We start from the raw sequence: 22,196 nt of genomic DNA on the forward strand, positions 1-22,196 counted from the left end.
TTAATCTCTTGAAAGGGCTGATAAACAATCACCAGGCACCTGAACAAATGCAAGTGGTCAGAAAGTCACTCCCTCCGCGGGCTGGGCACACTGTTCCTGCCCAGAAGTCATTAATAGGATTAAGTGTGTCCTCCCTGTCTGGAGCTTTTAATTAGCTCAGGAACCAAAAGCCTTTAAGAAGCAGAGATGTCATCGCAGTTAAGCCAGGGATGTCACCCAAATTGCTCTCTCAGTGCCAAGGTGGGGAAAGGGCACACAGCTAGGCTGAGATAGCAGCTGTTTGCCTGGGGCGGGCGGGCAGGCATGTGGCTTTCCCCCATCTCCTGATCCAGTTGACATAGTTCTGGAGAATGACGTTCTGACCCTCCACATTGTCATATGACTATTAGCTCCTGGGCCTCCCGGAGAGTTTGCTCTTGAGAAGCTGGGAATACAGCCCATGCTCTGGGGACCAGTTCACCAGCAATGTAACTCTGAGAAGTTAGGCAGGGCCAAAAAGAAATCAGTTCACTCTCTAAACAGTGCCAGGTAGAATTAGGGTGCTGAGACCATGGGAGTTTTCCCCAAGTGTGTCACCTCTGGCCAACTGGGGAGCAGTCAGATACTGAGAATGTAGCTGATCCTTTGTGGGCGTGGGGGGTTGCCATCTCTGGCTGGGCAGACAAGTCAGTCCATGGTGGGTGAGCTTGCGACTGCAGGTGTCTGGAGTCCTGGCTCCCGAGCTGGAGTCCCTGCAGGTCCCCAGAAGGAACAAAAGTGCCCCTCTGCCTGAGGTTGGCTGGAAATTGTGCCTGTGTTCCTCCCAGCCTGCTCTGTAATTAGAGACATAAGCACCACTTAAGTGACTGGGGAAGATTATACAGTTTTAGATAAATAAGATTAGCGTGTCCTCTCCTTCCTGATTCTTACCCAGGTGAACACCCCAGGAAACCATTGAAAATAATCCTGGGGAGACACTCTGGTTCCAGCACCTCCTGTGGAGTCTGAGAGGCAGGAGGTCCCAAGAGAAATCCTGGGGGGGGAAGGGACAGGGAGAGGAGAGAAGAGGAATGGGCAGTGTGGAGCCTGGCACGTACAGTAGAGAAGGATGGCAGGGGGTTTGTTCACACATTCTACAAGTATTATTGAGCACCTGTGAACAGTCCCTAGACCAGGCCCTGGGGATACAGTCGTGATTAAGTACTTAAGTTCTAGAGTGAATGAGGAAAGAATGGGCAAAAAAAAAAAAAAAAAAAATGTTACGAAGATAATTTCAAATAGTAATAGGACTATGAAGGAAATAAAATAGTGTGATATGATTGAGTAGGTAAGGAAGCCCTCTCTAAAGAAGTGATGTGTGATCTGAGAACTGGAGTCATTTATGGGGCAAAAATGGAGGGAAAAGCATTCCAGATAGAGGGAACAGCAAGTAGAGGAGAAAGCAAGAGAAGGACTGGGAGGGGCAGGCAGTGACATGGGAGAGAGAGGATGAATGTGAAACCCCAATGCCCTATACACAGTCGCTATGGTCTCACTGATTCTATTCAAGTAGTGAAAAGAATTGTGCCTGTTCAGATTAGAGGGCCCACCTGAAGCCTTCTGTAGCAGTCATCCCTTCGGTATCTATATCTCTTAAAGATTTTCCAGCAGAGGAAAGTAGACAGCTCACCGGATCTGCAGTCTGGGTTCTGACCCAACAGGGAGGGTCTACTTCCCCCAGGCCAGTCCTGAGCTTGAGGCCCAGATGCCTCAGGCCCCTTCTCTACATCTGAAGGGGCGGGGGAAGGAGGCCCAGATTGGTGCTGCAAACACCCCGAAATACTCCAGGTCAAGAAAAGCTCACAGACCGTAGCCCCTCTAGTTGTGGCCTCAGGAAAGTCTGGTTGGTGCTCTCAGCAGTGGCTCCAGCTGTGAAGCATAACGCATAAAGATGCTCCAACCCACACAGCGACGCACAGGAGGGAAGGGACAGAGGTAAGCTTCCTGCCTGTCCCAGACACTGGAGGTCAGGTGGAGAGAGAGGCGCAGGGAATAGGGGGAGGTAAGGTGAAGGACCTGCCTCTTTAGGAAGCCTGGAGCTCCGATTTTCCAGGCTTCCATCCTGGAGCCTCCAGGAGGGTGCAAGGCTGGGTGTTTACACTTGGCAGGCAGGCTCTGGGTGGTGGTGAGAAGGTCGCCCAAAGTAAACCTGCCTTGTTTGCCTGGATTGTAAAGGAAAAAATGCTTTGGCACACTCTAACAGGAACTTCTGAGAAATGAAAACATATTCATCCTGGAGATTAGGCTGACTTCCGGGGCACAGAAGGGGGCCCTTTGTTCTCTTGTGGCTCCCTAAAATGGGCCTCATGGCTGCTCTCCCTGTACCCCCCACAGGGCTAGAAGTGGAGTCCCTGGGGTTGCACCCTGCCAAGAGGGCGGGGGTGGGCCTCAGGCCCCAAGCTCTCACTCTTCTCCATCCCCTTGGCCTGTGGTTCCTTCCCCGCTCCCCCCGGAACCATAAAAATACCTGACATTTATTGAGAACTTGCTTTGTGCCAGGCACTAAATACTTGACTTATATTACCTCGTTTAACGCTTGGAACAAGCTTGTGAGATAAATATCATACTCACTGATTCTGAGATGCACACTTACACCTCTGAAATCAGAATGTGTCTTCTAATCGGTAGTATGTTATACTTGAATGGACAGTGTTTCTTCCTTCTTAGCGTACAGTACAAAAAAAATGGTGTATCGGACAATCGATGACATCTTAGATTCGATGAAACATGATATTATTATCATCCCCGGTCTGCAGAGGAGAAAACCGAGCCTCAGAGCGTTTATATGACTTACCACTCCTTTATTTTGCAGGAAACCGAGGCCTCGAGCCATGAGAGGCTTTCCTCAGGTCAGCCAGCTTCAATGAGACAGAGATAGGACTGAAATCCGGGCCTCCAGGCTCCTCACCCAGGGCCCTTTCCACTCACCCCAGATGAACTGGGTTTGCTCACTAGGGAGAGGCAGGCGCTGAGGGGAGGGCCTTCCAGGGCCTTCCTCAGCAGCGAGTGAATCACCAGCCACTCTGCCTTGGAGAAGGGCCTTAAAGATAGATTTTTTTCCCTCTCCAAATTCTCTGAAGACTGAAGTTCCTTAAGGACTAAAAAAACACTTGTTTCCCTTCCAGCTCCTTTTCCTGGTAATTATTTTAGCTTCTCTTTCCCTGAATTTCTGCTCTACTGTCCCATCTTTGGACTGGAGGCAGGCCCACCCCTTGGCCCTCGGTCTGCCTGCTGCCTGGGGAACAGCTCCACCCGCTTCCTGCTTTGCTCTCGGCCCTGCTCTGATCTCACCCTTCTTTCTTCCACCTCGAATCACCTGCACCAACTCTGCTTCTAGATGCCTCTATAACCCAGGCGGCTGGCTCCAACCCCTAAGACATACACTCAGGCATACTATGTCCTCCATCTCCCTTGCTCTCTGAGTCTACAGTCAAGGGAGGAAAGTCAATAAGGCTAGTCTTTCCTCTTGCCTCAGTGAGCCCCCATGTTGTCGGGGACACTCCCCTGCCAATCCTGCTTCACTTAGGGCTGCAGAGCTGGAACTGTGGGAAGGGCAGGGGCATGGAAAGTCAGAGGCTTGACTCTGCCTGTGATCTACTGCACTGTAGATCTACCCCCACCCTACCCCGTAGCCTCAGTTTCCCCAACCTCCAAGGCTGGTGAGGCTGAACGGCCCGTCACCAGGAAGCGGAGAGGCAGCATCAGGCGTTTAAATCAAAGGCTTTGCTAAAATGCAACCAGGCACGGTTCACTTCAGCGGGGACTGATCGCCACCCAGGTTAAGCCAGGGCCTCAGATTCTTCCCAGTCAAAGGAGGGTTTTGGATAGCATAGTCTCTGAAATTCCATCCTACCAGCTCTGAACCGCTATGATTCTGTCTCCCTCTGCCCAGAAAGCAAATATAGGCCTTGTGTGTGAGGAGCCCATGTGTTCTCTGGGCATCGATTTGGCCAGGAACTGAGTGTGCTGCCTGTGGTGGTGTGACTGTGCGCACACATGCCGCTGGGTGGATGATCCCGTGTCTGGAGGTGTGGACCTACATGTGGGGCTCCTGCCATCCGTGCACATGTGCAATCCTCTGGAGGAGAGAGTGCCGGTTCACACCGAAGAGCAGGCCCACCCCCCTGTGCACATCCATGCCAGAGCGTGCGGCTGCAAATCTGGTTTCCATCTTCTTCCAATAGGCAGCTGGGCTGGGGGAGACTGAGTGGAATATTAATTGTGCTTTTGCACGTGGCTGAGCTCCATGAATGTGGTGGTCGGAGGGAACAGCCTGAAGCTATGTAGGGAATGAGGGGGAAGCCACAGGAGCGGGGTGCCCTGGGGTTTACGGGCACACTTGGGAGGAGGCAGAGCCCTGAGACCCAAAAGGGTGGGTGGCAGGGGGAGGGAGAGGGCTTCTGAGACTAAGAATCTGGGGACAGCGGGGAAGATACTAGCTAGGTTTAGGGTGATTCGGATGTTTGCCTGATCCGGAGCCCGGCACATAGTAGGTGTTCAGTAAGTGTTTGCTGAATGATTAAATAGCTGACTGCTCGAGTGCATGAGAGATCTCACAGATACTCTTACCTGGGAGAAGATGGAGGACTGAGTAGGAAAAAGGAAGTGGGCGCATTTGAAGCACCTACCATAGCAGCCCACTCTGAGGGTCACCGTCAGGCATTTTATTTTATTTCAAACACAGAAAGGCCTAGAAGATAGTATCACCCTTGCTGCACACACCCTCCCCTCCCCACTTGCCCTTTTTTGGAAGGCCCAGGTGAGAACTTTTTCTTTGACTTCAGGGCCCAGAAACGCTGGCTGCTTCCGAGAGGTGGGTCTATTTTTTTTTTGCCTGTGCCGGGCAGCATGCAGGATCTTAGTTCCCCCACCAGGGATCGAACCTGTGCCCCCTGCAGTGGAAGCATGGAGCCTTAACCACTGGACTGCCAGGGAATTCCCAGAGGTGGAATTTCTATCTATTTTCTATCTATTTTCTATCTAATGGACACTCTGGATTTTATAGCTCACTGCCTTTCCTTCTTTACTTGGGCTGTCAGGAAGCTCAGAGATGAGTTTGCTGGGGCCCACCTCTTGCAACAGGGTCTCATGGGGGTGCATTTCACAAACTAACTGCATCCCTGGCTTCATCTTAGCTTTTTAATCCCCCTTCTCCATATTCTTTTCCCTCTATTAATAGCCATTTAATTCCATTGTCTGTAGGGTTTCTCAAGAAACTTTAATACACCCTGAAGTGAGACAGGTATAAATACAAAAATATTTTTACTTTTATAGGTGAAGAAGGTGAGGGGACTTCCCTGGTGGTCCAGTGCCTCAGACTCCACGCTCCCAAGGCAGGGGGCCCAGGTTCCATCCTCGGTCAGGGAACTAGATCCCTCATGCCGCAGCTAAGACCCGGCACAGCCAAATAAATAAATAAACATTAAAAAAAAAAAAAACAATTAACCATAAAAAGAAAGAAGGTGAGGCTCAGAGAGGTTATGTTATTTGTCCAAGGTCACACAGGTATTAAGCAAGAGAGTTGGGAATTTGAGCTTGGATCAGTTTGACAGTATTTTCACTGTGCCAGACTCTAGGAGTGGACAAGATGCACAGCAAGCAGGAGGCTTTCAGGAGTTGCGAGGAGACTTTAACTCTCACTGGCCCTCATCCAGTCTCTGCTTCTTTTTTTTAATAAATTTATTTATTTTATTTATTTTTATTTTTGGCTGCATTGAGTCTTCGTTGCCGCATGCGGGCTTTCTCTAGTTGCGGTGAGGGGGACTACTCGTCATTGCTGTGCGCGGGCTTCTCATTGTCGTGGCTTCTCTTGTTGCAGAGCACGGGCTCTAGGTGCGTGGGCTTCAGTAGATGTGGCACGTGCGCTCAGTAGTTGTGGCTTGCGGGCTCTAGAGCACAGGCTCAGCAGCTGTGGTGCACGGGCTTAGTTGCTCCATGGCATGTGGGATCTTCCCGGACCAGGGCTCGAACCCGCGTCCCCTGCATTGGCAGGTGGATTCTTAACCACTGCGCCACCAAGGAAGCCCCAGTCTCCGCTTCTTGAAGAGCAGGTCCAGGTGGGGATTCCCATCCCAGGTCATGCACAAAGAGGGGGCACTGGGGGTCCTGGGCATCCCCAGTCTTCAAGGACCAGTCCTAGGCCCCATAGCTAAGCAGAACAAACAGAAAACCAGCAGAGCTGGTCTTGGCAATCACCAGTTAAAGTGAATATATATTCCAGATGCTCTGAGGAACGTTTCTGGAGCCTCCAGAACTGAAGGGCGGACCAATTCCCCGGAGGAAAGGAATGGATTTGGGCCCAGGGGAGCCACATTTTTTCTCAGCTCTATGGCAAGCAAGCACCAAGGGTCCAAGGATCAGGGCAAGGAGCTCCAGTGCTGCATATTCCGCACCTCTGTTCCTCGCTATATCCCTTCAGACCTGCCCACCTAGAGTCTGTCTCCCGTGGGGAGCCCCTGGATGATGACTTTGGGATTCCCCAGGGAGGCCTTATACTTACCTGTTAGTGAATTCATTCCTTACAGGGGATCACGCATGTGCTGCACAAACCTGGGGACCCCTGGGGAAGGCACAAAGGATGAGCCTAATCTAGGGGAAAGGGGTGTGGTTATTCTGAAAGCCGTAGCGGAGAATGACAATGTCGGTCAACCCAGGGGACACCGTCACACTGACAGTGACACAGAGCCAATGAGTAAAGACTCATTTCCAGATAAGCCCTGAGGTCTCCTGTGTGGGATGCCTTCAGACACAGCCTGCATGGCCTGGAGGAGAAATAATCATAGAAATAATGGTTTTCACAAACTGCCATTTGTTGTGGACCCGTTGCCCTTCAGTGCTCCGCCAGTTTGCAGTGCACATCTCAATCTTCTGAATCTATAAAGAGCTCCTATAAATCAATGAGACAAAGGCCAACAATCCAATAAAAATATGGACAAAGAATATGAACAGTGAGTCTAGTACATTTATACAGTACTATTTATCATGTCCCAGGATCTATCTAAGCCCTTCCTCTGCATTTTCTCATTTAAGCCTTACCACAAGGCTTGGAGATAGATAACATGATTACTCTGTTTTCCTGAGGCTCAGAGAGGTGAAGACACTTGCCCAACGTCACACAGTGACTTGGTCTGACTTCATAGTCTGTGTTCTTAAGGTACGAGTTGGGATGAGAGTCACCATTTATGGGGACCCAAGGCCTCAGGAAAACCTGGCAGGCACTGGGGAGGGACAGTGATGGAGGGTCAGCCAGCTGAAGTGAAATCCTGTCTACTCAGCAACTTGGGAAGAAACCTGGAACCCCCAATACCTAGGGAGAGGGTTTTGGGTTTTGTTTTGTCTTTTTAAATTTGCTGAATAGATAATGCATCACATGACTCAAAAAATATATATATATAATGGGGCTTCCCTGGTGGCGCAGTGGTTGGGAGTCTGCATGCCGATGCAGGGGACATGGGTTCGTGCCCCGGTCCGGGAGGATCCCACATGCCGCGGAGCGGCTGGGCCCGTGAGCCATGGCCGCTGAGCCTGCGCGTCCGGAGCCTGTGCTCCGCAACGGGAGAGGCCACAACAGTGAGAGGCCCGCGTACTGCAAAAATATATATATATATATATAAAATAATGAAAATTAATCCTCTCATCCCTACATCCTATGTCCTAACCACTAAGTTCCCACACTTCAACCAGCATATGATTAATTTTATTACTTTCTTGGGCATCCTTCAGTGGGGTATGTGTGTGTGTGTGTGTGTGTGTGTGTGTGTGTATGTGTATTCATATGTATATACATCTTTTCTCTCTTTTTTATTTAACCAAAAAGGAGCATATTAAATACACTGTTCTAGGGATTTCCCTGATGGTGCAGTGGTTAAGAATCCACCTGCCAGTGCAGGAGACACGGGTTTGAGCCCTGGTCCCGGAAGATCCCACATGCCGAGGAGCAACTAAGCCCGTGCACCACAACTACTGAGCCTGCGCTCTAGAGCCCGCGAGCCACAACTACGGAAGCCCACGCGCCTAGAGCCCGTGCTCCGCAACAAGAGAAGCCACCGCAATGAGAAACCCACACACCACAATGAAAAGTAGCCCTGCTCACCACAACTAGAGAAAACCTGTGCACAGCAACGAAGACCCAACGCAGCCAAAAATAAAATAAATAAATTTACATTAAATACACTGTTCTACATCTCCCCCCCACACCATTTTATCTGTTTTGGAAATCTTCCACATTAGTACATAGAGAACTTACTCATTCTTTTTTTTTTTTAAGTAGGTGCGTAGCTACCAATTGTGTGACTGTACCATAATTTATTTACCTGTCCCCAACTGATGAACATTTAGGTTGTTTCCAGTTTTTTACTGTTAACAAATAATGCTATAATGATAGCCTTGTTCAGGCACTGTATATATGTAGGATAAAATCTCGGAAGTGGTATTGCTGGGTCAAAGAGAATGTGCATATGTAATGTTGACAGATATTGTCAAATATTTCATATCGACTTACCCCCTCACCAGCAGTATATGAAGCTGTTGGTTTCTCTACAGTCTCTCAAACAGTGGATATTATCAAACTTCTGAGTGGCTTCGTTTGCATTTCTCTTATCATTAGTGAGGTTGAGAGTCTCTTTAGATGTCCTCAAACAATTTATGTTTCCTTTTCTGTAGACGCTTTTCATTCTCTGACTTTTAAAAAATTGGTGGTTGGTCTTATCTTATTGATTTCTAGAAGCTCTTTATATGTTAGGGAGATTGTGATGTGATTTGCAGCAGCAGTGGGGCCAAAATTGGCCTCCCCTCTGGGAAAGGCTGTGGAGGTGGATTCTTGCCCACATCTCCACCCTCTCATCCAAGCCCAGCCATTGATTCAAGGAGCATTCATTGAGTATCTCTTGAGTGCCAGGCTCAGTGCTTAGGCACCTGAAACCAGAGGTGAATAGACAAAGTTCTCAGGTTGCTGGAAGTTCGGTGGGGTAATCAGACAGGTGGTGGTCCAGTGTGAGATGAACTGTAGTTCAGGGGTTCAGAATGAGTGCTTCAGGAGCCTGTGGGAAGAAGCAATAGCCTCTGCCTATCCCAGTAGACTCTGACACCTGTCACCTGTGTCCACCTGGGGCTGCCGAGGCTCTGCCTGCCTCCCCTCTCCCTGTGGGTTCAGCCCTCAGACTCTGATTGCAGAAATGCTCTGCTCCAGGAAGATGGCTCCCTCAGTACATATTTACAGAGTGCTTACCACACACCAGTCTTCCCTGAGCTCATCCTGTCGGCTCTGCCTCCACGTGGCCTCCTTCCCTGGCCTGCGCTGATCCTCACCGCCTGATTCTAACCTGTCATGCATTTCTTTTTACTTTTTCTTCTTTTTTAAAAGTATTTATTTATTTGCACGCCCTGGGTCTTAGTTGTGGCACGTGGGATCTTAGTTGCGGCATGTGGGATCTTTAGTTATGGCATGTGAACTCTTAGTTGCGGCATGTGGGATCTAGTTCCCTGACCAGGGATCAAACCCAGGCCCCCTGCATTGGGAGTGCAGAGTCTTAGCCACTGGACCACCAGGGATGTCTCTGTCGTGCATTTCTTGCCACCTGTTTGGGGGTGTCCGTGCCTCCACTGCTCAAAGGATTGTAATCTCTTTGATGGTATGATGGGAGACTTTCCTCTGGGTCCCCTCCCCTTGGTGCTTAGTATCCGGTGACGCTCAGTGAAGGCTTGTTGGATGATTGATCGTCAGGTGGCTTGGATGTTAGGGAAGTTGGAAACCATGGCTCACCTGAATTGGGCTGTGTATGTCGGGGAGGTAGGGATGGCCCATTAAGCACGGGAAAAGATGGTAAGCCAGCCCCAGCATCAGAGGCCAGCCAAGAAAGGGTTAAGCTTGCCAGAGTTTTGTATATGAAATGGCACCGGGGGGAAAAAAATACAGACTAGCAATTGAGCCCTGTCTCATCCTGGTTCAAATGACATTGTCTGAGCTTCCCCAGCCTCGCCTCCTGCACTAATTACAGACCTTCCCTAGGGAGGGAGACCAGGGCCCGGAGGTCCTCATTACAGGCTCGCTCGCTGGAGGGAGCAAACCCCAATGACTGAACTCAATGACCAAACAAACTCTCTTGAAGAGAGACCCAGGGGTTCCTCTGTATATCGCTGCTGCTGCCTGGCTGGGAAAGGGTTAAGAAGTAGGCATGCATTGGAGGGACAGGCCAAAGGGAAATAGTGGGGGGCCAGGCTCGGGCTAAGGTACCCCTCCCCAACTCTACTTGCCCAGGCCTGGGCTCCCTTCTTGCCTTTGCCCCCCACGATGGCTGCCACCAGGGCTGTGTCAGGGCCTCCTCTCTGTGGTCAGTAGCCGGCCGCCTCTCCCTGTGGCCTGTGGAGACCTCGCCTTCTTTAATCTTCCATTTATCTCGAGGCCTCGCCCCTGTGAGATCGGCTTTGATGTGGGGCCTGCTCCCAGGGGAGAAATCAAGGGTTTCTGAGGGCCAGTCTGGACTCTGCCCACTGCCCCCAGCCCAGGCGGGGCCCAGAGGTCTCCCAGCCATCAGGGCCAGACAGACCCCCCAGGGTGACCTCAGCAGCCAGGGCGAGAGCTCTGGGCCTTGACCTTCAGGCAGATGGAGGGGCTGCTGCCCCAAAGTGGAGGAGAGGGCTCCGAAGTAAGAGTTTTGTTAGCACATTGTGTAATTTATTTTTGTACCTGTCTCCCCCACAAGGCTGTGAGCACAATAACGACAGCAGCAGCAGCGTTCTTGCGTGCCAACCTAGCACCAGACACGAGGCTGAGCGTCTTCCATTTATAACACCATTCAGTCCTTATAACTGTGTGCCATGGGTATCATTTCAAAGGGGAGGAAACTGAGGGTTATTGATTCATTCATGTTCATAAAGATTTACTGAGCTCCTACTATGTGCCAGGCACTGCTCTAGGTGCTGAGAAAGTAGCAGTGAACAAAGTGGGCACTTTCCTACCCATCTGTACTGAAGGGGAGACAGGCCATCAACAAATGGTCAAATACACGTAGTATCACGTTCTATAGTGTAAAGATACGGCCTCGAATAAAAGTATCGTCTCGAGTCAGGGCCATTGTTTTGGACTCAGTGGCGTCCTCTTCTGTGAGGAAACAGAGACCTGAGGGGAGGGAAGGAGTTAGTCACGTGACTAAGGAAGAGAAGGGGCAAAGGTCAGAGGTTGGAGGGATCTTGTTTTGCTCCAGGCACAGCCAGGAGGCCCGTAGGATGAGGGGTGGACAGTGAGAGGAAGCGAGCTGGGTAAGAGGGCAGGAGCTGGCCTTGCGGGGTCTGCTGAGGAGTTTGGAGCTTATTCTGTGTGTGATGGGAGCGATTGGAGGGGTTGAGCATGAGACGGACTCAGAACGTAAGTGGCGGAGGCTGACAACCGGCTCCGCTCACATGGCTGGAAATGGAGATTTAAACACAGGTGCGGTCTGACTTGAGGATGGCAGCTATGCTGCTGTCTTCCACAAGGGACAGGGACTGTGTCCCACTGGCCTCTGTGTCCCCTTGCCCAGCAGAGGGCCTGGCACAGACTGAAGGTCCAGCAAAGGCTTGGGGATCGGTTCTGGCACTTCCACTGGCCAGGCAGTGAGGTCGGGCAAGTCATTGAGATCTCTCTGAGTCTCAGTTTATCCATCTGGAAATGGGGGAGAAAACAACATCTGCCTTGCCTGTAGGACCCCACCTGGTGGGGGGCCAGTGAGACCTGATATCCGGAAGGACTTTGTGCGGTGGGAAGTGTCAGGAAACGCTCTGCTGTCTGATTTCAGCTCTCCTCACCCCCAGGACAGCTCTTGACATCACTGCTTAGGGGCACAAATGTGTCCTCGTGGCTGTCCTGCCCCATGGGGCAAGGCATGCCCGTGTCACCTGCCTTCGGTACGTGTGAGCCTGTGTGTATGTCTGTTTACCTGTGGTGACAGCACCTAGAGGGTTGCTGCCTTGGCCTGGTGGTCTATGGGAACTTGACCTCCAGACTTTGGGGAGAGGGAGTGGAAGACGTAGAAACAGGGGCTTCTCTCCCCCTCATCCATATTGGGGCCCCTGGAATTCCCATAGCTCCTTCTATAGCCTCTGTCCCAACTCACAGTGGAAGGATTGTCTGTACACCTGTCATTCTATCCCACCTGCCTGTGGGCTCCTGATGGCCAGGACTGCACCTTGTTCTTTGTACCCGAGGAAGCAACACAGTGTCTGGTGTATGATGGGTGCTTCATAAGTGATGGATGGAGGAATGAATGGTCCATAGTCCCTGCCATCAGAAGGGCCTGGAGTTACAGGGCTTCTGGACTCTACTTTAGCAATGTCACTGCTCCTAGGTGGGCCTCAGTTTCCTCTTCTACAAACGGGGTTTTTGTCTTCATTCAGTCCGTCATCTCTTGTGACTGTTACGGTACCATGGTACGTTCTAGGGAAACAGACACTAATTAGAATCAGTGCTGCCCTCAAGAAGCTGAAAGGTGTCACAGGCAGAAACTGCAACGATTGCAATGTAAAGTGATAAATGTCTTTATGGAGAGAACCAGAGTGGCTCAGAGGAGGGAGTGGTCCGCTCTGCATTGAGGGAAGGACAGGAACATTTCACACTATAGAGGGTTCTTAATGTGGGTCTTGAAGGATGAGTAGGTGTTTGTTAGATAAACAAAAAGAGAAAAGGGCATTCTGGGCAAAGGGAATAGCATGCCAAAATCCTGAAGGTATGGCAGAGCCTGGCACCTTTGGGGCACTGCTAACAGTTGGGAATGGCTAAAACTTTTCAAGGCAGTGAAGGCATGGTGAGGGGGTAGGATTGGAGAGGGTAGCCCAGTGCTATTTCCTGCAGGGCCTTGTAGGCCCCCTAAAGGATGCTAAGAGCCGTTCTGAAGGCAAATGGGAGCCACCGGCAGATTTTACAGAGGAAAATGGCATGACCAGGATTGCATTTTCCATAAACCACTCTGCTGTGGTGTGGACAACAGGTTGGAGGCCAGCAAGACTAGGTAGGATCAGCAAGTGGAATTATGAGGCTGCTGCTGTTATCCAGGCGGATGTGATAAGGTCTCGCACAAAGTCAACAATGGCTAACGGTTCTCCAGTGTTTACAGTGTGCCAGCCATGCGCTGTGATAAACGTTTGCAAATATTATTGCATTTCATCCTCATAGCTACCCTGGGATTACATGTTATTATGATTATCACCTGTGTATTATAGCTGGTGGCACAGAGGCTCAGTCACAAGGCTAATAAGGGGCAGAAGAAGACTTAAATCCATCCACCCTGACTTCAGCCCCCAAAATTCTGCTCACTGATGAGGGCAGTGGGTGGAGACAAGGGCTTGGAGTCCAGAGCTGGGTAGCAGGTGGGACCACCAGGACATCGGTCAATGGGATCAGCAGTGAACCCAAACAAACGAGCAGGTTTGAAGAACCCTGCCGCTATAGGTCTGGGATTCTGGGACAGTGTCCAAGCTCAGGAAAATTCCAGTGTGTCTCTGGTGCTCTTACCATGGACCTCCCCATGGCATGCTGACACGAGGCCGGGCGCTCCACCAGGCGTCTCTGTTGCAGCTGGAGTCATCACTGCCTTTACCTCTTTTCCTGCAGGAGTTCTGGGAAAAGGAGCCCCACCTCCCAGTTCAGGCCATGGGAGGAAATTTTTGCGGCCTCCCCTGTCCTTCCAGGACCCTGCCCCTCACAGAGAGCACTACTAGTGTGTGCACACTGGTGGGTGGGTGAGCCAACACTGGTCGTCTCTGGACCAGGTCCTGGTCTTCACTTGGAGACCCATTTCCTTGGGCCCTGTGGACTCCCATACCAGAGTGGGGCAGAGTCCCCTGAAAGAGTCTGGCTTTTTGTTCAGAGCTGGGAAGATGGCATCTGCTCCCTAGTGGCAGTGTGGGTTCTGTTTGTGCTTCCCCTCCTGGGCCACAGTTTGAGATGCTGGCCTCCTCATTTACCTCTGTGGCCTTTTCCAGGCCTTGCAGCCGGCTGGGTCAGCTGATGTCAGGAGGCTGGTGGACCCTGAGCAGGGCTGCCGATTCACCCCCAGTGGGGAACCCTTTGGCCTCCGTGTAGAGCTTTGCTTTGTCCTTCACAGGTCAGGGTGCTGCTTTTCCTTTTTAATAAATAAAGCTGAACCTGACTCACAACTCAAGGGAGGCTCTGGTGCTCAGTCACCAGCATCACCATGGTAACCACGTCATCCATGAGCACTTGAAAAGGAAGTCATCAATAGCAACCTGCCTCTTCCTTCTTACCTCACAGCAGCCCTGGGCTTCCACAGTCCTGACCCTTGGGGCTGGGTGAATGGCCCAGCTCTAGGCCTGGGCTTCCCCCAAAGCAGGCAGTTGAAAGTAGGGACCTGAGGTTCCCACTCATGCTTACCTATCTGCCTCTTGGACATCCTTCCAGAAGGACCTGAAAAAGTCTCTTTCATGCTGGGGCACTAGGGGCAGACATGAAGTCCACATTTTAAAGCCATGAATCCATGGCTTTGTCCATGATTTCTGTTGGGAGGACAAAATTGTGTGGTGGGTACAGCTGCAGAGATGATAAAACCTAGAATTAAAATGAATGTGAGGATGTTAATAATAATAATAACCGTTTATTGAGCACCTCCACCATGAGTCAGGCAGCGTATAAGAAGCTTTATATACCTTGTCTCCCTTGCTGTAATTACTTCTCTAGAGGCAATTTTAATTAATAAATTAATTTAAATTAGTTAAATAATAATATCCAGAATTGGTTGAGTGTCAGACACTGCTAAGCACTAATGTTTATTTTCCCATGGGAAGTGCTATGATTATCCCCATTTTACAGATGGGAAAACTGAAGCTTAGAGAGGTTAAAGAATTTGTCTGAGGTCACTCAGCTACCAAAGGATAGAACTAGGGTTTGGGTTCAGTTGTGTCTGGCAGTCACCCTCATTATTTTATTATCTCCTGAGGCTTAGTCAAGGCACAAACTACATACTGAGCAGAGAGAGGCTCCAGGTTCGCCTGGTATAAGAGCTTTTCTCCAAGAGCCTTGATTGACATTTTTCCCCCAAAATGGTTCCTGGTCACCCTCATCAGGGTCAACTGGGGAGACTGAAAGAAATGCAGATTCTAGGCCCACTAACATCTATTGCATCCGATTTTTGGGTGTGGGCCCTAGGATTCTGTGTTTTAGGCAACTCTCCATGTTGAACTCTAACACTGGAGAATTTAAAGTAGACTAAGTTCCTGGAGAGCAGGGACCTCGTGTTCTCTGAGACATCCCCAGGGCCTGCGCAGGGCACGGCCCTGAGTAGAAGCTCGGAAAGCATTTGTTGGACTTGAATGAAAAATGAAACAGGCCCCATTGAGACCCCCCAAGCCTCGTCAGGGCCAGGTCCTCCCTTGGCTCTGAGAGTCCACTGGTTTCGTCCTACTCACTCCCTACTCCCACCCATCCCCCATGCCCGCACCCCCACCCTGAGCAGAGCTGCCCACTTGGCTCTGCCCACTCCGGTGACTTCCCTTGCAGTGGGAACAGCGGGATACAGCTGTTGCCAAAAAGCTCCATTTTTGGGGGTAGAAACAAACTCAGGCCCATAAGTCAGCTTTTAAGGCAGATACTACCCTAACGCCCCAGCCAAATGTCTTGGGTGGGTACCCACAGGGTACAGAGGAAAGCTTGGGAGCTCTTCCTCCGACAAGTTTTAACCGTAGAAGAGGCTTATTTATCAGAGCCAAACACCCAAGTATCAAGTAACAAGGCACTGGATCTATAAGCAATGCTATACGCATATTAGGGACTATTAAGCAGCCATTAAAAATGAAGAATTTTGAAGAATATTTAATGATGTGGTAAAGTGTTCACCAAAAACATAAGAGAAAAATACAGAATACAAAGCTATATGCACTGGAAAGATGTTTGTGAAATGTGGCAGAGAGGCCAGTGCTCCCCCAGCACCCACTCTCCCCTTCTGCTGTAGTCATAGAACCCCTACTTAGAAAAGATCCTATTTCCCAGGGGCCGTGGGGCTGAGTTCTGGTGGGTGGGGTATAAGCAGAAGTGATGCATGTGAATTCCAGGGAGTGTCCTCTGAGGAGAGGCAACTCCTTCTTTGCTTCTTCCTCCCGGTGCAGCCGTCTTGGGTCCCGAGTGGGGGGACACCTGTTGAGGATGGGGACCCCCAGTTAGAAGAAGCCTACCTAGGTCCCTAATGGTCACAGAGCTTCTGTACCAGCCTGGGCTCCTTCCCTTTGGATGTCATTTACTAGAGAGAGAAATGAACATGTTTAAGCCACTGTAAATTTGGGTTTTCTGTCATTTGTAGCTGAAACAATTACCATCAATATAAGGTATGTTGTTAAGTAAACAAAATATGCAGGTTCAAAATAATATGAATTGTATGATTCCAATTTTATTTTCAAATGTGTGTTTACATATATTTACATATGTACGTAGAAAAGTGGACAGGAAGGTTAAAAACTAAAATATCAGCAGAGGTTATTTCAGGATGGTGAAGCTACAAGCATTTCACATGCACTTTTGTTTGCTTATCTGTATTTTGTACCGATCTACAACAGAAGTAGTACTTTTAGGATAAGGAAAAATAATAAAAGGTATAAATGACCCAATGTATGATCCATATGGGTCCAAATCCTAAAAAATATACCTTATTCATGATTACATGGAAAAAAGACTGAAAAGAAGTGTACTAATATTAAGTAAATATTAATATTCAAGGGCATGGGAAACTGTTCAAAATATAGTGTTGAGGGAAAAACGTTATTAAACAGTATAATTCTAGAGTTTTTTTTTTTTGTAAAAAGAATAAAGTGAACCTAAATGAATACAATGTTATGTGCCAATTATATCTCAGTTAAAAAAAAAAGATACAAATACATGCTAGAAAAAAGACCAGGAGAAGATAAGCCAATATATAATGGTCTGATTCCAAAGTAGAGATTTTGGTGATTCTTATTTTTCTCTTTACACTGTTTGGCATTTTTGAATTTTTTTCCAATAAACCTGTATGAATCTTATTTATTTAGAGAAATTTAAACAATCCAGAAAAGAATGTTACAAAGAGCAATAACACACGCACATCCTCACTGCCCAGAGTTAAAATGATTAATATTTTGTTATACTTCATTCCTGTCTTTATTTTTAAGAAACAAAAAGGAACAGTAAAGTCCTCTTTATGTATGTCTGTCATGATCATTAAAAACACTTAAATTAGAGACAACTTGCTCTGTCTGGGACGGCCAGGGTGGGGCTGAGGGAGGGCAGGAGGGAAGCACTCAGGCCTGTTAACTTCCTTCCACCTTCAACCAAGGGTTTGGCTCCAAATGCCTATTTCCAGGACAGAGGCGGCCTGGGTACAAGGGTGCCAGATTGGCCTGGCGCTTCCCCTGGAACATACAGTGGCAGGCAGGGCCAAAGGAGGAGGGTCCCAGCCGAGCACTTCCCTCCTGAGGTCAGTTGGTGCCCAGCTAGTGTTTACAAAGAGGGTGCGGCCCCAGTCACCCAGCTCTGAGGCCTTTGCTCTCAGGGGGAGCTGGCCCACAGCAGGCCACAAGCAAAGGGTGGCAAAACCGCTGTCTCCTGAGAAGCTCAGAGGCTGGGAGGATGCTGGGAAATGAGGGCCTGCAGCTAGGTGCTTATGTGGTCAGTGGAGGTAAGGAGGTCCAGGAGGAGGAGGAATAAAGGGAAGAGGCAGGGGCACTCCCATTTACTAGACCTTCTGTGGGTATAGTTATTACCTCCATGTTATAGAAGAGGAAACTGAGGCTCAGAAGTGTTGGGTCACTTGCCCCAGCTCTCACAGCTCCTATCAGTCTGGACTGAGACTCAGATGACCCCAAGGCTCATGCTCCTGCAGCCACACCAGGCTACGGCATGGGGCTGTTAGGAGGGAGCCATTCTGCATGACTCAGAGCCTGGAGCAAGGCTTGGGGTCATTGGGAGGTTGATTTCCAGGAGGTGGTGGGATCTGGAGATGAGGTTTCTGAGGCAGCCTGTCCTTACTCAGTGTGAGTCCACAAGGGCATCAGCCACCGTCTGGCTCGGAGGCTCAGAGAGGCTGGTCGAGTCTGAACGGATTTTGGAGAAGGAGTTTCCCAGTGTCCTTTCTTCTTGACTTTACGGAGAGTAAAAGCCTCCAGGCCCATAGCCAGCTCTGTAGGAAAACATCAGAGCATCTCCCCAGAAATGGGAGGGGGATGAGAGTGGAGCCACCCAGCCCTTCCCACTCACCTGCCAAACGAACATCCCTTCACTGTCCTCTCCTGGGCCAAGGTGGGGGTCAGGCCGGTGTGTCCACACGCGTCTGTGTGTATGGGGTCACCCCCCGCCAGGCAGCAGTAGCCACCTCCTGGTGGACCACCATTTTCAAGCCTGCAACATCTGGCAAACATCACGAAGGTGCAACAGGCCTGGAGGCCCAGGCTGAGTCATGGATGAGCTCTGTGAGCGATCCATTTCCCAGTGGGCCGCCTACTTCCTTGACTCAAATGCCAGGACCAGTGCCCTCTTGATGCCAGAGCCATGGGCCGAGAGAGACACATTAACTCCTCCTTGGGAGGCTGAAGTCTTCTATCAGGTGGAGTTGGTCGAAATGTTGGCTCTGCTGAATTCTGGCTATGGGATCTTGGCAGTTCCTTAACCTCTCTGAGGCTCAATGCCTTTATCAAATGGGGATGTTTCTGTTGATGATGATGATGACAACAGACACATACCTCCTCTTCTAGTGGCTGGAGGATTAAACCCGAGAGGACACAGGAAGTGTCTATGTGTTTCACACAGAGCCTGGCATATAGCAAACACCCAGTGGAGGCACCTGATGCTTGCATCGTCCTCCGCCTCTCCCACCCCCCAGCCCTTTGTTGGCATCTGGCCTTTACCTGGAAGCGGCAGGGGAGGGACAAAACCTCCATCCCCTTCTCAGGCATTGAATATTCCCCTGCTAGGACCGTGGCAGCTGGAGTGTCCGAGGACCAGCTGGAGGAAGAATTGTGACTGAGTCTGAGGTGTCAGGGAAATGGGTGCCAGTCCTCCAAGGGGGGAGACCAGCAGGTGGCCCCTGGATGCAGAACCCCAGATGCTGCTGCTTTCCGGCTTGACTGCTCCAAACAGGGCCCCACCTTATCTCTTCTGCCCCTGCTCTCTGAAGACCCTCACAGACAGGTCACCAACTCCTCTATTGCTGCCCAGGTTATTATTATTATTAACAACAGTTATGACTGCTACTCCCAGTCACTGACCACTGGCTCTGTGCCAGGCATGGCACTAGGCGTTATTTCGTTGTCATGACAACCCAAGAGGGGGTACTCTATTTCCCGCAAAATATGGAGGAGGGCACTGAGGTCCAGAGGGATTAGGTGACTTGGCCACACAGGGAGGAAGTGGCCCAGCTGAGATCGTATTGAGGCTGGGAGAACATGAGGGGCAGAATGGATCTTGCTGGGCAGGAAGACATCCTGTAGAATCAGACCTGCCAGTTGCCAGGGCTCTTGGTCTGGGGTCCGTGAGGTCCTGCTGGAGGCCGCTCCATTCTGTTCATGGTCACCTTAACTGGCACCCAAGGGGCCCTAGAGGCCTGGCTGTAGGATGGAGCTTCTGCCCACCCTCATGCTTGGGAGTTTCCTGTCTGCTATGGTCTGAATGTTTGTGTCTCCTCCAAGTTCATATGTCGAAATCCTATGCCCGCTGTGATGGTTTTAGGAGTGGGGCTTTTGGGAGTTGCTCATGAGGATGGAGCCTCATGAAAGGGATTAGCGTTCTTAGGAGAGACCCCACAGAGCTCCCTGGCCCCTTCTGGAAGAGGGCTCTCACCTGAATCCGACCATGCTGGCACCCTGATCTGGGATGTCCGGCTTCCAGAACGGAAAGAAATAAACTCCTGTTTTTTATTAGCCACCCAGTTTACGGTATTTTGTGATAGCGGCTCGAACAGACTAAGACATCACCGCTCTGCCCAGGGAGATCCTGACCACCCTGGTTGGGTCCAGTAGACCCTAACTGACGGAGCTGGCCACACTCTTTGTACTTGACTCTGACTGCCTGCTGGTCTTTGCCAGTCTTCTCCTTCACTCCAGTGACTGTGTTTCTCTCTGGTCTTAACTTCTTCCCCATTGGCACTGACCTCACAGGTCTGGGGTCTCACCATGCCTTTCCCCCAGGCCCGCCTAAGTTATAAAACCAGAGAAGATGCCGTCAAATTACAAAGGTCTCCCAGCAAGCATCTGGTTAAGAACCTGAGGTCAAATCCCGCTCTGTCACTCCAAGCAAGCCATTTCACCTCTCTAAGCCTTAATTCACTTATCTATAAAATGGGGCTAGCAATGATGCATCCTACAGAGCCCTTGTGAAGAGAAAATGAGCTAATATATGTGCTCAGCACATGGTGAGTGTCCTATAGATGGTAACTTCAAAAGGCGTGGGAAGAAAGGATTGGAGTTGCTGCTGAAGCACCTCTGGACCTTCAAGGTCCTGGCTGACCAGGGTCCATTCACTGGTCATTTTCCCGGAGGTCTAATTTTCCCACATTCCAGTTGGCTGAGTAATGAGGCTGCCCTTTCCCCGGTCTGTACGTGTGGAGTTCTCATGGCTGAAAGAAGAAAGTGTGTTGCCTGGAACTGGCACGTGCCCTGTTTTGGGCACCACTGATGGCAGTCTGGATGGCTGAGCGATGGGCACAAGGAACTCGAGTGTCCTTGCTGCAGGATCTACTGTACGTATGTCTGAGCACTGTGAGGCCCCTACCTGCCTGCTTCTCAGCAGAGTCAGCCTCTGATTTTTTCTGGAAGGACAAGGCTGTGACAGTCCAGGCCCTCCTCTGGGCTTTCTCTTCTGTGCTGTGGGGCAAGAGGTCTAGTAGCCACTCAAAAACTTCCTTGTGTTCAGCGTAGTGTTACAGAATCTTGGGACTCCAGAGCTCGAGAAGGCATCAAACAGAACCCTAGACCGTAAGAGGGTGGGGGCAGGAGCCCAGAGGGCCCTCTTGGTAGACTGTACATTGTTAGTGCTAGAAAGGTCCTCAGTGTGGACACAGAATGACACAGAGAGCCTCGGGCAGAGCCATGGGACATTACAGCTGGAGGGGACTTGGGATGTTTCTGCTGGAAGGTAGGCTAGAGTGTGTTTAATTCAACTTTCTGATTTTATAGCTGGGTCTGTGAAGAATTTTCTAGAGATGAGGTCCATGCTACTGCTTTACGTGTTTAGGCTGCGGCAGAGAGAAAGACAAATGTTTATAGTTTATCTGTGATGTTGTCATTTCAGGTTAAGAGAAGAAAAATAGTGACTGGGCATTTATTCCACCAATATTTATAGACCTCTTCTGTGCTAGGCCCAAGAGGAGTGAAACAACGTAAGGTTAGAAGTGGCAGAAAAGTAATGTGAGCTGGTTTCAACAAAAGGACATTTATTGGCTCACAAAACTGGAAGCCCAGAGGTAGAGTGGGTGTCATGGACTGAATTGTGACCTCCTTCCAAACTCATATGTCGAAGCCTTAACCTCAATGGGACTATATCTGGGGACAGGGATAATTAAGGTTAAAAGAGGTCATAGGATGGAACCCTAATCCGATGGGACTGGTGTCTTTATAAGAAGAGGAAGAGACAACAGACTGCTCTCTCTCTCTGCAAGCACACAGGAAGGAGGCCATGTGAGGACACAATGACAAGGTGGCTGTCTGCAAGCCATGAACAGAGGCCTCACCAGAAACCAACCCTGGACTTTTAGCCCTCTAGAATGATGAGAAAGTAAATTTCTATTGTTTAAGCCCACCAGTCTGTAGTGTTTTGTTATGACGACCCAAGCAGACAAGACAGTGGACCTCAGAGTTGTTTAGTCCAGAAACTCTGACTCCATTTCCCTGCAGTTCTCTCAGCTCTGCCCTCCTTGTTTGTAGCCCATGTATTAGGCTGGTAGCAAGAGCACTGCGATAGTTCCAGGCCCAGCAATGTGCAGAGGAAGAGAAAGAGAGAAGGTTGCTCCACGATGTTCCCTCATAAAAACAAGAGAGATCTTTCCCTGAAACCCCTATTAAACCTTTCCTTGTATCTCACTGGCCCTTAGGTCACAGGCCTAAAAGACTCCAAACAGAAGTGTAAGCAAAACAGAAGTTTATGTCTCTTTCATATCATAGAAGAGTTAGGAAAAAAAGCCATCCAAGACTGATAGGTGGGCTCCACCATCCTCCAAATGTGCCTTCCCTCTCTAGGT

At 49.9% G+C, this 22,196-nt stretch overlaps 1 long non-coding RNA gene across 1 annotated transcript in view; it reads left to right on the plus strand.

Moving 5' to 3' along the window:
* Positions 1 to 22,196, plus strand: part of LOC137230246 (uncharacterized) — a 123,202-nt gene that overhangs the window by 13,396 nt on the left and 87,610 nt on the right. The window lies entirely within an intron of this gene.

Source organism: Pseudorca crassidens, chromosome 9 (genome assembly GCF_039906515.1).
Source record: "Pseudorca crassidens isolate mPseCra1 chromosome 9, mPseCra1.hap1, whole genome shotgun sequence".
NCBI lineage: Eukaryota > Metazoa > Chordata > Mammalia > Artiodactyla > Delphinidae > Pseudorca > Pseudorca crassidens.